Raw genomic sequence first — 11,705 nt, 5'->3', positions numbered from 1 at the left:
AGTACGTAACCAGAGGTACCACTGTATTGGAGAAGAATATCAAGAAAAATCAAGGATGTGACCCAATGGTTCCAGGGACCTGCTCCTTAGCACTGTTTTTCAACAGACGACAAGCCTATGGGCCAGCTTTTCCCTCCGACATGTTGCCCTCTAGATGGTGTTGGACTCCCTGCAGCTCCAGCCAGCATGGCCAATCACTAGGAATGATGGGACTTGGAGTCCAGCAACACCTGGATTGCAGCAGGTTAGGAAAACTGTCATACATGGCTTTGACTTACATATGTAGAGTTTGGGCTCCTCACCCCCTCTCCAAGGAACTGTGATAGCTGCATCAGCCCGGTTCTTGGGTATCAGCTTGGCTCTCCATTTTGTTCCCGTGACGTTTCTCTGTGGTACTTTGTAAAGAGTAATATTGATTTTCTTTTCTTTTTTAATGATTATTTTATGGGAAGGGTTGCTATTGTTTAGATACAGGCTGCTTTCTCTGTACTTACTAGCCCGAAGTAAACAGAAAGGTATGTTTATAGCTTTTCTAAAAAGTGACCTTTTTTTTTTGTAAGTTAACTATTATAACACTGTCATACTTAGCACTTTGGGTGGTTTTGATATAAAAAAAAAAGGTTTCTAAAAATTGTACCCTCCATTTTAAAATAATAAACCATCTCTGCTGCTAAAGCATTAGAGAACCTAGTCCTTTGCATCCTGTTCTGAAGCTTTTTGCCCCGGTCCATCAAAGACAATCTCTACAAATAGGTGGATTTTCTTTGTGATGCTCATCCCAGCTCCATTGAATTGGATGGCTGCATCTCATACAGGAGAAGAATCACAGTGCCATCCAGGACAAGTTAGTTGGCATTGGTCAAAGCACGTCAAAGGTAGGGTAGGGTCTTTATCCATGCCTGAGCGCTTCTTTTTTATTATTTATTTATTTATTTATTTATTATTTTGACAGAGTAATAATCGCAAATAAATAAGAATCAAAATGTGCACCCCACCCCTGCGACCATTCCATTGTAACTATCCAACCTCCCAAAATTTCAACACCTCTTACAATGGTTTGACCCTTTTCTGTTTTAACAGTACAAATTCTACAAACACCTTCCGTATCTCTTCGAAATCATTTCTCCTGAATATTCCCAATCTTACCTTAATGGCACATTATCATTAATAGCTATATCCCACACCTCTTTATACCATTCTATATCCATTTTATATCCTGCTTGCCCCTTCCACCTCCTAGCTATCCTAATCCATGCATCTGTCAATAAATTTGTGAGCAAGTCCTTCATAGCGAGGAATTATGTTCACATGTGGTGGGGGTGTAAATATGTACAATTTTTCTGGGAAATGGTGTTTAAGAAGATAACAGAAATCACTGGGTTAAAGCTGACCAAAAGTCCAGAGATATTATTATCAATTTAAGATGGGGTGGAATGTTCACAGGCTATGAAGGCCTGAGCGCTTCTTAACCTATGGATAACTTTCTTTTTGCACCTTTAAACGCTGACCCTTATCTTCTGTAACTCATTCATGGAACTCACTGTCAAAGGATATGACTGGTTGGTAGCTTATAGGCTGTTTTCAATGGGGAATTGATTGAGGATGGAGCTCAATTTAATATGTAGATTATATATTATAAATTACATATTATAAATTTGAAGGAAGTGCCTTTGATTTGTGTTGTGGCATCTTACATGATAGAAAACAAGGTAGAAATGGATGGTGGAAATCTGTAGGGTTCTTACATTTAAAGGGTACAGACATGGAGATTTTGCTGCCACATTGTTAATGATTTCAAAGCACTCTCTTGGATAGAAACAAGATTGTGGTCCAATCCTCTGCGGAATAGGAAGAAACCCTACTTTTTCCAATAGGGCTTCCTCCTAGGTAAGTGTGCACAGGATTGCAGCCTTCAAATGATTGCACACATAATACTGTCTTGCTGTGCATTGACCAAGTTTCAAAACCATGCCCCGAAGCCTATGCCCCTGATTGTTACTTCTTCCAGATGAATGAAACCCTGAAGCCCATCATTGCACAGATAGCTAGCTTATGTTTATATATTGCTTCCCACCGGTACCTTTCTTCTGAGAAAAAAAAGAGTGGGGGAACTCACCACCAAGTTCATTTGTTCATTTATTGCGGGCCCAATCGCAGTGCCACCCCCACCCCAACCCCCAGGCAGCTGCTAAACGTAAGGTGTGTTTAATAAACTCAAGCAGACAGTGATCTAGATTAGAAATGACCACAACTTTATTGATTACAGATATTCTTCTTCTTTGGCGATCACTCGTAGCTGAGTAAGATTGTCTTCCATGAACACGGTTTCAGCAGTGAGTCTGTAAGTGACCGTGGAGGCCAGTTCTGGATCCACACATCTACAGTGGGGACGTTGGTGTCCAGACGGGAGTTGATCACGGTGAGGGTTTGCCAAGCATGCCTTCCTCTTAGCACGTTTCTCCCTTACATCCTGAGTTTGAGTTTCTTCAAAGCCCATGACACCCTTGGTCAAGGCTGTTCTCCAGTTGGAGCACTCGCAGGCCAGTGTTTCCCAATTGTCGGTGTTTATGTTACATTTTTTAAAACTTGCCTTGAGAGAGTCTTTGAACCTCTTTTGTTGACCACCATCATTATGCTTTCCATTTTTAAGTTCAGAATAGAGTAGTTGCTTTTGAAGACAATAATCAGGCATCCATACAACATGACCAGTCCAACGAAGTTGATGTTGAAGAATCATTTACAAATCTAGACAGATTTTCAGCTCAGGCATTGGGTGTATATCTGTTACATCCCCCGCAAACTAACAAAAAATCAATTATTTAATTTTTTAAAAGGTAAGGGAATTCAGTTCCCCTGAGTTCCTACTGGGGGGAAAAAAACCCCTGCTTCCCACAACCAGAGGTGTTCTGATGCTATTTTATAATAACGAAATGCAGAATATCCCCTTATCCCTTGCGCAGCACTGTTCAAGCTTATTTTAAAAATCCATATACCCACACGTATATACCCCTCATAGCTGAGATCCCTGGCCTTGTAAAGTGGAAGCTGTGATTTAAATAGAGCAGGCGATACCTATGGGAGGGGATGTTTAGAGTCAGTATTTGTGTTGCTACACTCCGCTGTTACCAGACGCTATAATAAAATCGCTTGCATCAGAGGAAAGCTGACCACACATTTTAGCACTTTTCATAGCTCGGACTTAATCACGGCAGGAAGCTTTCCTGCTGCTAGGGGAACATATTGCGTCACCAGAACATCTGACACGGGTATCGTGTGTCAATCACTTTGCTTAAGGTCATTAAAAATATTAGGGGGTGTCCTCTTACAATATAAAGCCTTTGCACGGAGCGACAATTAACGGGGCCCGTAGCAATGACAAATAATTGAACAGGTGGATTAAAAATAAACATCCCTCCCGTTCGTAGCGTGGAAAGTGATTAACATCAGCAAGACTCCGCAAACTGATCTGTTGCCGAAGGGAGAGCATTTAGCAGGTTTCAGCATGGGAAATAAAAAGGATATCTTCCGATGCCGTTCCCCTTTCTGTTCCACCACCACCTCGTCATTTACTTAGTACAGCAACCTGCTTTGGTCATATTTTGAGTTTAGATGCACTGAAAACTCAGTTGGCAGACTGACATTAGCCCTACCCCCACCCCCCACCCCTGTCCAACTGACACAGGTTTTTTTTAAAACAAAAATAATTTTTATTTCAGTTTTTTTAGGTTACAAAACTACGTACACTGTCTCTTCCCCCACCCCACCCCCACCCCGATCATAGAGTCATTTCTGTAGATCAGTTCATTCAATGTGAGACTTTACGGGTGTATACAGTACAGTGGTACCTCGGGTTAAATACGCTTCAGGTTACATACGTTTCAGGTTACAGACTCTGCTAACCCTGAAATATTACCTCGGGTTAAGAACTGTGTTTCAGAAATCGCGTCGCGGTGGTGCAGCAGCAGTGGGAGGCCCCATTAGCTAAAGTGGTGCTTCAGGTTAAGAACAGTTTCAGGTTAAGAATGGACCTCCAGAACGGATTAAGTATGTAACCAGAGGTACCACTGTATAGGTTTGGGGGGAAAGAGAGAGTGGGGTGGGGTGGTAAAAATTGCCTTCTTTTACTTAGTGTATGTGGGGGGGGGGGTTGTGTTGATGTTGATATGATACAGCCAAGCTTGTCCAGGATGTGGACCTCATCCCACGATTGCCTCTCTTCAGTGGTTTTGTGAGGCTTCAGAAATTCCCTAAACCTGTTTCACAAGACATGATTGCACATGGCAAGTTGGTGAGAAACCACCCTCTTTAGTTGACTGGCATTTGATAACCTCATGTGCAGATCGCCTTGAGACAGTTGTTTAGCTATTAATAAATCAAGGATGATTATGGAGGTGGTGATAATTAATCAGTCGAGGAGGAGAGTTTTGCGTCTATCTCTCTGTGTGTGCATGCATATGGGGTAAGGTAAAGGACCCCTGGACGGTTAAGTCCAGCCAAAGGCGACTATGGTGTTGCGGTGCTCATCTCACTTTAGGCCTAAGGAGCTGGCGTTAGTCCACAGACAGCTTTCCGGGTCATGGGGCCAGCATGACTAAACCACTTCTGGCACAACAGATCACCGTGACGAAAACCAGAGTGCACGGAAACGCCATTTACCTTCCCACTACAGTGGTACCTATTTATCTATAGTGGTACCTCGGGTTACAGATGCTTTAGGTTACAGACGCTTCAGGGTACAGACTCCGCTAACCCAGAAATAGTACCTTGGGTTAAGAACTTTGCTTCAGGATGAGAACAGAAATCGTGCGGCGGCAGCGGGAGGCCCCATTAGCTAAAGTGGTGCCTCAGGTTAAGAACAGTTTCAGGTTAAGAACGGACCTCCAGAATGAATTAAGTTCTTAACCCGAGGTACCACTGTACTTGCACTGGTGAGCTTTCGAAGTGCTAGGTTGGCAGGAGCTGGGACAGAGCAACGGGAGCTCACTCCGTCGCGGGGATTCGAACCACCTACCTTCTGATCGGCAAGCCCAAGAGGCTCAGTGGTTTAGACCACAGTGCCACCCGCGTCCCTGCATATGGGGAGAATACACTCACCACTGAAAGGTGGGCCCTGGAGAGTTGACCAAGGGTAAACCATAGAATCATAGAATTGCCGCCTCGGAAAGGTACCGTGAAGGGTTCTCTAGTCCAACTGCCTGCAATGCAGGAATCTTTTGTCCAATGCGAGCCTCAAACCCACAACCTGAGATTAAGATTCTTGTGCTCTACCAGCTAAGCTACTCAAATGAAGCCTTTGAGACCAGAGAGAGAGAGAGAGAGAGAAAGAGAGAGAGAGAGAGAGAGAGAGAGAGAGAGAGAGATTGAGTTTGCCAACCCCTGATCTAAAGCACACATGTTTTGGCTTTGCTTCAAAAAAAAAAATCAAAAATTCACAGTGGCTCACAACAAAAATATGATAAAAGTACAACATTGCTAACAGCGCAAAGTTATTTGCCTGCTCAGAAGTAAGTCTAAATGAATGCAATGCATTGGAAGGAGAACTTGGGGGAGGGAGCATGAGTGATGATGTCATCTGCCATGTGACTGATGGACGCTCCTCGCTCGGGGAAATGAATGAGGTGAAAGTGAGGTTTTTCGAACTATGCTAGATTAATGGAGAAGAAGTTGGAGGAAGGAGATAATCACGAAGAGGCCGGATACTTCGTTTCTTTCCGACGTCACACAAGCAGTTTGCACAAGAGCATTTCTTTGCCAGGTTGTCGGGATTTCTTAAGAAAAGCGAAAGGTTGCATTTCAGCTGGCTGGAGCTCTCTGGTGAAAGTTCAATCGGTTTTACGAGTGGAATTTATTCCACAAATGTTTATACAAAGGCTGTCAGCTGATCCTACTAAACTGAGTATTATGCTATATAGTGCTGCTTTTGGCAGGAGGTCTATATGTACATAAATGGTTCAATACAGCGGCCTGCATTTCTGGAGACTTCTTGGAGGTGTGGCTTATGAAGACTGCCCTTTTAAGCTCCTGCAGTTAACAAAATTACCACAACACCACTATTCCTATGTAAATAAGGAATGGCGCTTAAATGACTAGAATCAGCAGAACCTCATACCTCTCCCAACCATCCAACTATTTACCCCAGGCATAGGCAAACTCGGCCCTTCAGATGTTTTGGGACTACAACTCCCACCATCCCTGACCACTGGTCCTGTTAGCTAGGGGTGATGGGAGTTGTAGTTCCAAAACATCTGGAGGGCCGAGTTTGCCTATGCCTGATTTACCCCTTCCAGACCTTTCAGCCCAACCACTGGTTCCCCAAATTCCCTTCCACCACAGTTATGAAGCAGGCTGCTATAGGAGCATTCCAGGAGCAACTGAAGAGAGAGAAAAAGATTAGAGTCTCATCTTCCCTCTTCTGCCTAGTGGCAGCTGGAGAAGAATTTAGAAGTCACAATACTCACCTCATTATTTCTGATTCACAAAGTAGGAGCACAGCAATAATTGCCTTTTGATAATGAATCTGTCATCTTAGGCAGGCCATCTCACCTTGTTGATTTCAGCATCCAGGTAGGCTCACATGGAGACAGGCGGTCCTTGAGGAGAATTTTCATGACAACTTTCTCTTTAAACCACAAGGCTGTGGAAATGGTGAATTTTCATGATAGCCTTTTATTTAAACCACGATGCTGTGGAAATGGTGAATTTTCATGATAACCTTTTATTTAAACCACGATGCTGTGGAAATGGTGAATTTTCATGATAACCTTTTATTTAAACCACAATGCTGTGGAAATGATGAATTTTCATGATAACCTTTTATTTAAACCACAATGCTGTGGAAATGGTGAATTTTCATGATAACCTTTTATTTAAACCACGATGCTGTGGAAATGGTGAATTTTCATGATAACCTTTTATTTAAACCACGATGCTGTGGAAATGGTGAATTTTCATGATAACCTTTTATTTAAATCACGATGCTGTGGAAATGGTGAATTTTCATGATAACCTTTTATTTAAACCACAATGCTGTGGAAATGGGGAATTTTCATGATAACTTCCTCCTTAAACCACAATGCTGTGGAAATGGTAATTTTCACGGGTAATTTTCATGATAACTTTTTCTTTAAACCACAATGCTGTGGAAATGTTGAGTTTTCATGATAACTTTTTCTTTAAACCACAACGCTGTGAAAATGGTGAGTTTTCATGATAACTTTTTCTTTAAACCACAACGCTGTGAAAATGGTGAGTTTTCATGATAACTTTATCTTTAAACCACAACGCTGTGCAAGTGTGACAAACAGAACTCAGTACGGGGGGGGGGCATTTTGTCCCTCCCTCCCTCCCTCCCTCCCCACCCCCAGCGCAAACCCTCCAAGCCAGCCACAACCATTCAAATTCAGCCATATTCCCCTTTCTGCCTCAAGCACTCACTTTGTGAATTGAATTAACAGCTTTCCTGGAAAACTGGCCTGTGATGACATGATTTCCTTGTGAACTCCATCCACCTGTCATGTTAAAGTTTGGGAAGCTGCCAGAACTGGCAGGAAATAATAGGCAGCAGGATACTGGTGTGTGTCAATGCCCCTGACCCTCCCATTCCTGAACATGAATAAGTTTGAAGCTCGCAAGGCGTCAGAGCCCATCAGCTCCTGGATCCACAGAAGCATATGGGTGGGATGCACAGCTATTAAAATAACATCCAGCTGGCCAGGTTGCTGCAGAAACCCTTCGCAGCATGGGAAGCTCAAGGCGGTGACATTCTCTCCGGCCGGTGGCTCCCCGCTCATCCCTTTGTTCTCTGGCAGGCGTAAGGTTCTGACCGGTTCTAAATGAAGAACGAAACACAATCCCTCTACCAGTCACTGTTTGACACAAGTTGAAATCAAAGTTCACCCAAGGGAAACATGAAAACGAATGGTCACAGTTTCCATGTTTCAAAAGCTCCTCTTTAGAAGGAAGTGTGGTCAACGGCAATGCTGAAAAATATCACAGTGGAAACGGGTTTCCAGATGATTGCATTGTTATTTTACAGCTTTTGTGGTGTGGGACACGGGTGGCGCTGTGGGTTAAAGCACAGAGCCTAGGACTTGCCGATCAGAAGGTCGGCGGTTCGAATCCCCGTGACAGGGTGAGCTCCCGTTGCTCAGTCCCTGCTCCTGCCAACCTAGCAGTTCGAAAGCATGTCAAAGTGCAGGTAGATAAATAGGTATCGCTCCGGCGGGAAGGTAAACGGCGTTTCCGTGTGCTGCTCTGGTTCGCCAGAAGCAGCTTGGTCATGCTGGCCACATGACCCGGAAGCTGTACGCTGGCTCCCTCGGCCAATAAAGCAAGATGAGCGCCGCAACCCCAGAGTCGGTCACGACTGGACCTAATGGTCAGGGGTCCCTTTACCTTTACCTATGTGTTCAAAATTATCATCATCATCATTTATTATTTATACCCCGCCCTATTAAACATTAAAAGCTTCCCTAAACAAGGCTGCCTTCAGATATCTTTTAAAATTTTGGTAGTTGTTTTTCTCTTTGACATCTGGTGGGAGGGCGTTCCACAAGGCGGGTGCCACTACCAAGAAGGCCCTCTGCCTGGTTCCCTGTAACTTGGCTTCTTGCAGCGAGGGAGCCACCAGAAGGCCCTTGATGCAGGACCTCAGTCTCTGGGCAGAACGATGGAGGTGGAGACACCCCTTCAGGTATACTGGACCAAGGCCATTTAGGGCTTTAAAAGCTGTCAACATGGTTGCCTACTTCAGGTAAGTTTAACCCATGCAACTCTTAACTCAGGCACACCCCGTTTTAAGCAGGACACCCCAGAATTCCAGAAGACATCCTGGCATATGATTGGATCCTGGAACATCCTGGTTTTTTGTCCAGCACTCTGACATTAGTTAGCTGACTCACACCAGAGCGCTGGACCAGATGATGCTCGGGTTTTTTGAGTTTTGCGCTCTCACATAGATCAGCTGGCTCCCACGAGAGCCTGGGACCAAAAAAATGAGCGTCTCAATTTTGATCAGTGGGATGTTGGCAGGTATGCTAAGGCGAAACGGCTTCATCCTGGGAGATACTTCACATTTTATGGGGCAGCAAATCCTCTTAGACCACTGACTGCAGTGGCTCACAATCAATCCATGGTTCCTGTTGAGTGTACCTATCCATGCATCTGCAAAGAACACGCTTCTCCCTTTACTTCATTGCAAATTATGCATGCAGTATATGGGCCTGCTCTGCTTGGGGAATCTAGCACCACCACCACCACCACCAAAATTTTATTATTATTTATTATTTATACCCCGCCCATCCAGCTGGGTTTCCCCAGTCACAAGTTTGTTCTCATGTTTATGTATTGATTAATTAAATTAACATATTTTTCCGTGTATAATACACCCCCATGTATAAGATGCCCCTTACTTTGGGGGGCCCCAAATTTAGAAAATGGGCACATGCACTATCCATGTATAAGATGCCCCCAGATTTTTAACCTTATTTTAAAGAGAAAAAAAATGTATCTGATCTTATACACAGAAAAGTACAGTAAATTTATCACGCCAATCCTGTGCAAAAGCCACAGGATGGTTGGCAACAGGCAAATAGATTTAAATAGTAATGATAATAATTTATTATTTATACCCCACCCATCTGGCTGGGTTTTGCCAGCCACTCTGGGTAGCTCCCAACAGAATACATAGCATCTGTAAAATAACACAATCCTTTAAAACATTTTTGCAGAAGCAATCAGGTCTCACCTCCTCCAAACGCTGTCCCCCCAATGTGTTGTAACCAACCACCTAAAATAGTGTTGAATGGTTATATGTGTGGATAGCAGCTGATGACAACAGACACTAGTAAAGTAATATTCCTTGGTGTTTTACACATTTAAAAAACAGACCCCCAAAGAGATTTTAGCAAAATGAAGAAAAGGAGTCTAGCCAAGTCAGAACTGAATTGATATTGCTGTTTTCCCTCCAGGCACTAATTTTAAATTAATGCATCCCCCCCCCAAAAAAAATCAGAAAAATCTTACATCTTTTTATACCATAAAATAAGAGAGAGCCCTTCATTTCCTGGGGAAAGCAAATTTAGCAGCCATCAAAACAGTGAAACACACACAAACAGCCTCAGAATGTAAAGAATAGGAGCCAGAATGCAACCAGTGGCTGGACATCTGATATTTAGAAGCTTATTTCCAAACATGTTATGCTTCCCACAACACAATGCCAGATTATCTCTGAGAGGAAACTGAGCTGAAATGGATGCTGAGGAGGCAGAACTGGTAGCCCAGCCCTCCTGATGTTGTTGGACTACAATTCCCATCATCCTTGGCCATTGGCGCTGATGGGAACTGGAGTCCAACAACACAGATTCTTCATCCCTTGCTTAGAGCAAGGTAGCGTAACAGGACTCACAGACTGATTTCTAAAAACAGCATCACCTACTGCTGGAAAAGCACCATTGCTCACTTAAAACTCCCCATGGCATTGTATAACATGGTGGATGCTGGGAGTTCTGTGTACCCCATCTTGTATCCTGTCCATGTGCATAATTTTCAGGTAGGAAATGGTTTTCCTGGTGGTCCCTGGCAGCCCCACCTCCTTTCCCTTGGAAATTCCCCAAAGGTGAGAAAATACCATCATTGTTAGAATGGCAAAGTAAACTCTTTGAGTTTGTGGAAATGGCAAAATTGATGGCAACTATTAAAGAGTGGGAGGGAGTGAAGGAATATATGAAAAAATATAGTTCCGAAACTGGAATATTAATAGATAATGTGTAAAACGTGCAGGGATAAGCAAGGAAATAATAAAAGAATCAGCTGAAGAATGATTCAATTATAACAACACAACAAGGTGGAAGAAGTAAAAAGAAAAAGGAAAGAGATAACACATGGGTGAAGGGGAACAGGGGCTATAGGGGAATTTGAAATATTATTTATAATATAAAAGCTTTAATATAAAATTTGTATTTGTGTACAGCAAAGAGAAGTTTAGAGTAATTGGTTATATTTTAATTTAGTTAATTATGTAATAGGTTTATGTTAGAAAATGAATATGGATGTTGAATTTGATGTTTGTAATTTTTCCTTTTTTGGTTTTGAAAAGAAAAGAAATTCTCCAAAGGCTTCTCAACCATTTAGAAACACCATGAATCTTCCTTATTGCAGCTGGCTTAATTTTTTAGTGATGGAGATTAACCTTTGGGGGATTGTATGTGAGTAGTATCTCGCTTGGTTGTCCATAAGCTTCTCTTTTCTTCTTATTACTTTATTACCCAGCAGCGTACTTCAGGATGGAAGATTGAAATAAATGCAGCGCTAGAAAATATAGTCTACCGGGAATCGCAATGAACCTGGCTCTGTATTCTGTCGGAGAAAGGAAAGCAGCTCTGCTCCCCCAAGCAAATACAGAGATGTCTGTCTAACATTTGGCAATGCTAAGCATGCAACCCAAAAAAGAACCTTTATTTCCGGGGCTTGTGGAAGGAAGCCAGGGTATGTCGGAATGGCATTCTGGGATTGCGGCTGAAAGGAAACTGTTTGTTTGTAAGCAAGCCATCATCCATCTGCATTTAGTCCTGCTGCTACTATGAAGGGTTTGATCCTGCAATCCTCGTTCTGGCAAATCACGTCCCGGAGAGAGATGCGTGCCAGACTGGGATCACGGGAAGTTTTTTTTGCCCGAGATACTTTGGCTTTTCAGACTGCATCAGTAG

Source organism: Podarcis erhardii, assembly GCF_964252035.2.
Source record: "Podarcis erhardii genome assembly, chromosome: 2".
In the NCBI taxonomy this organism is placed as follows: domain Eukaryota; kingdom Metazoa; phylum Chordata; class Lepidosauria; order Squamata; family Lacertidae; genus Podarcis; species Podarcis erhardii.
This window is presented reverse-complemented; position numbering follows the sequence as displayed.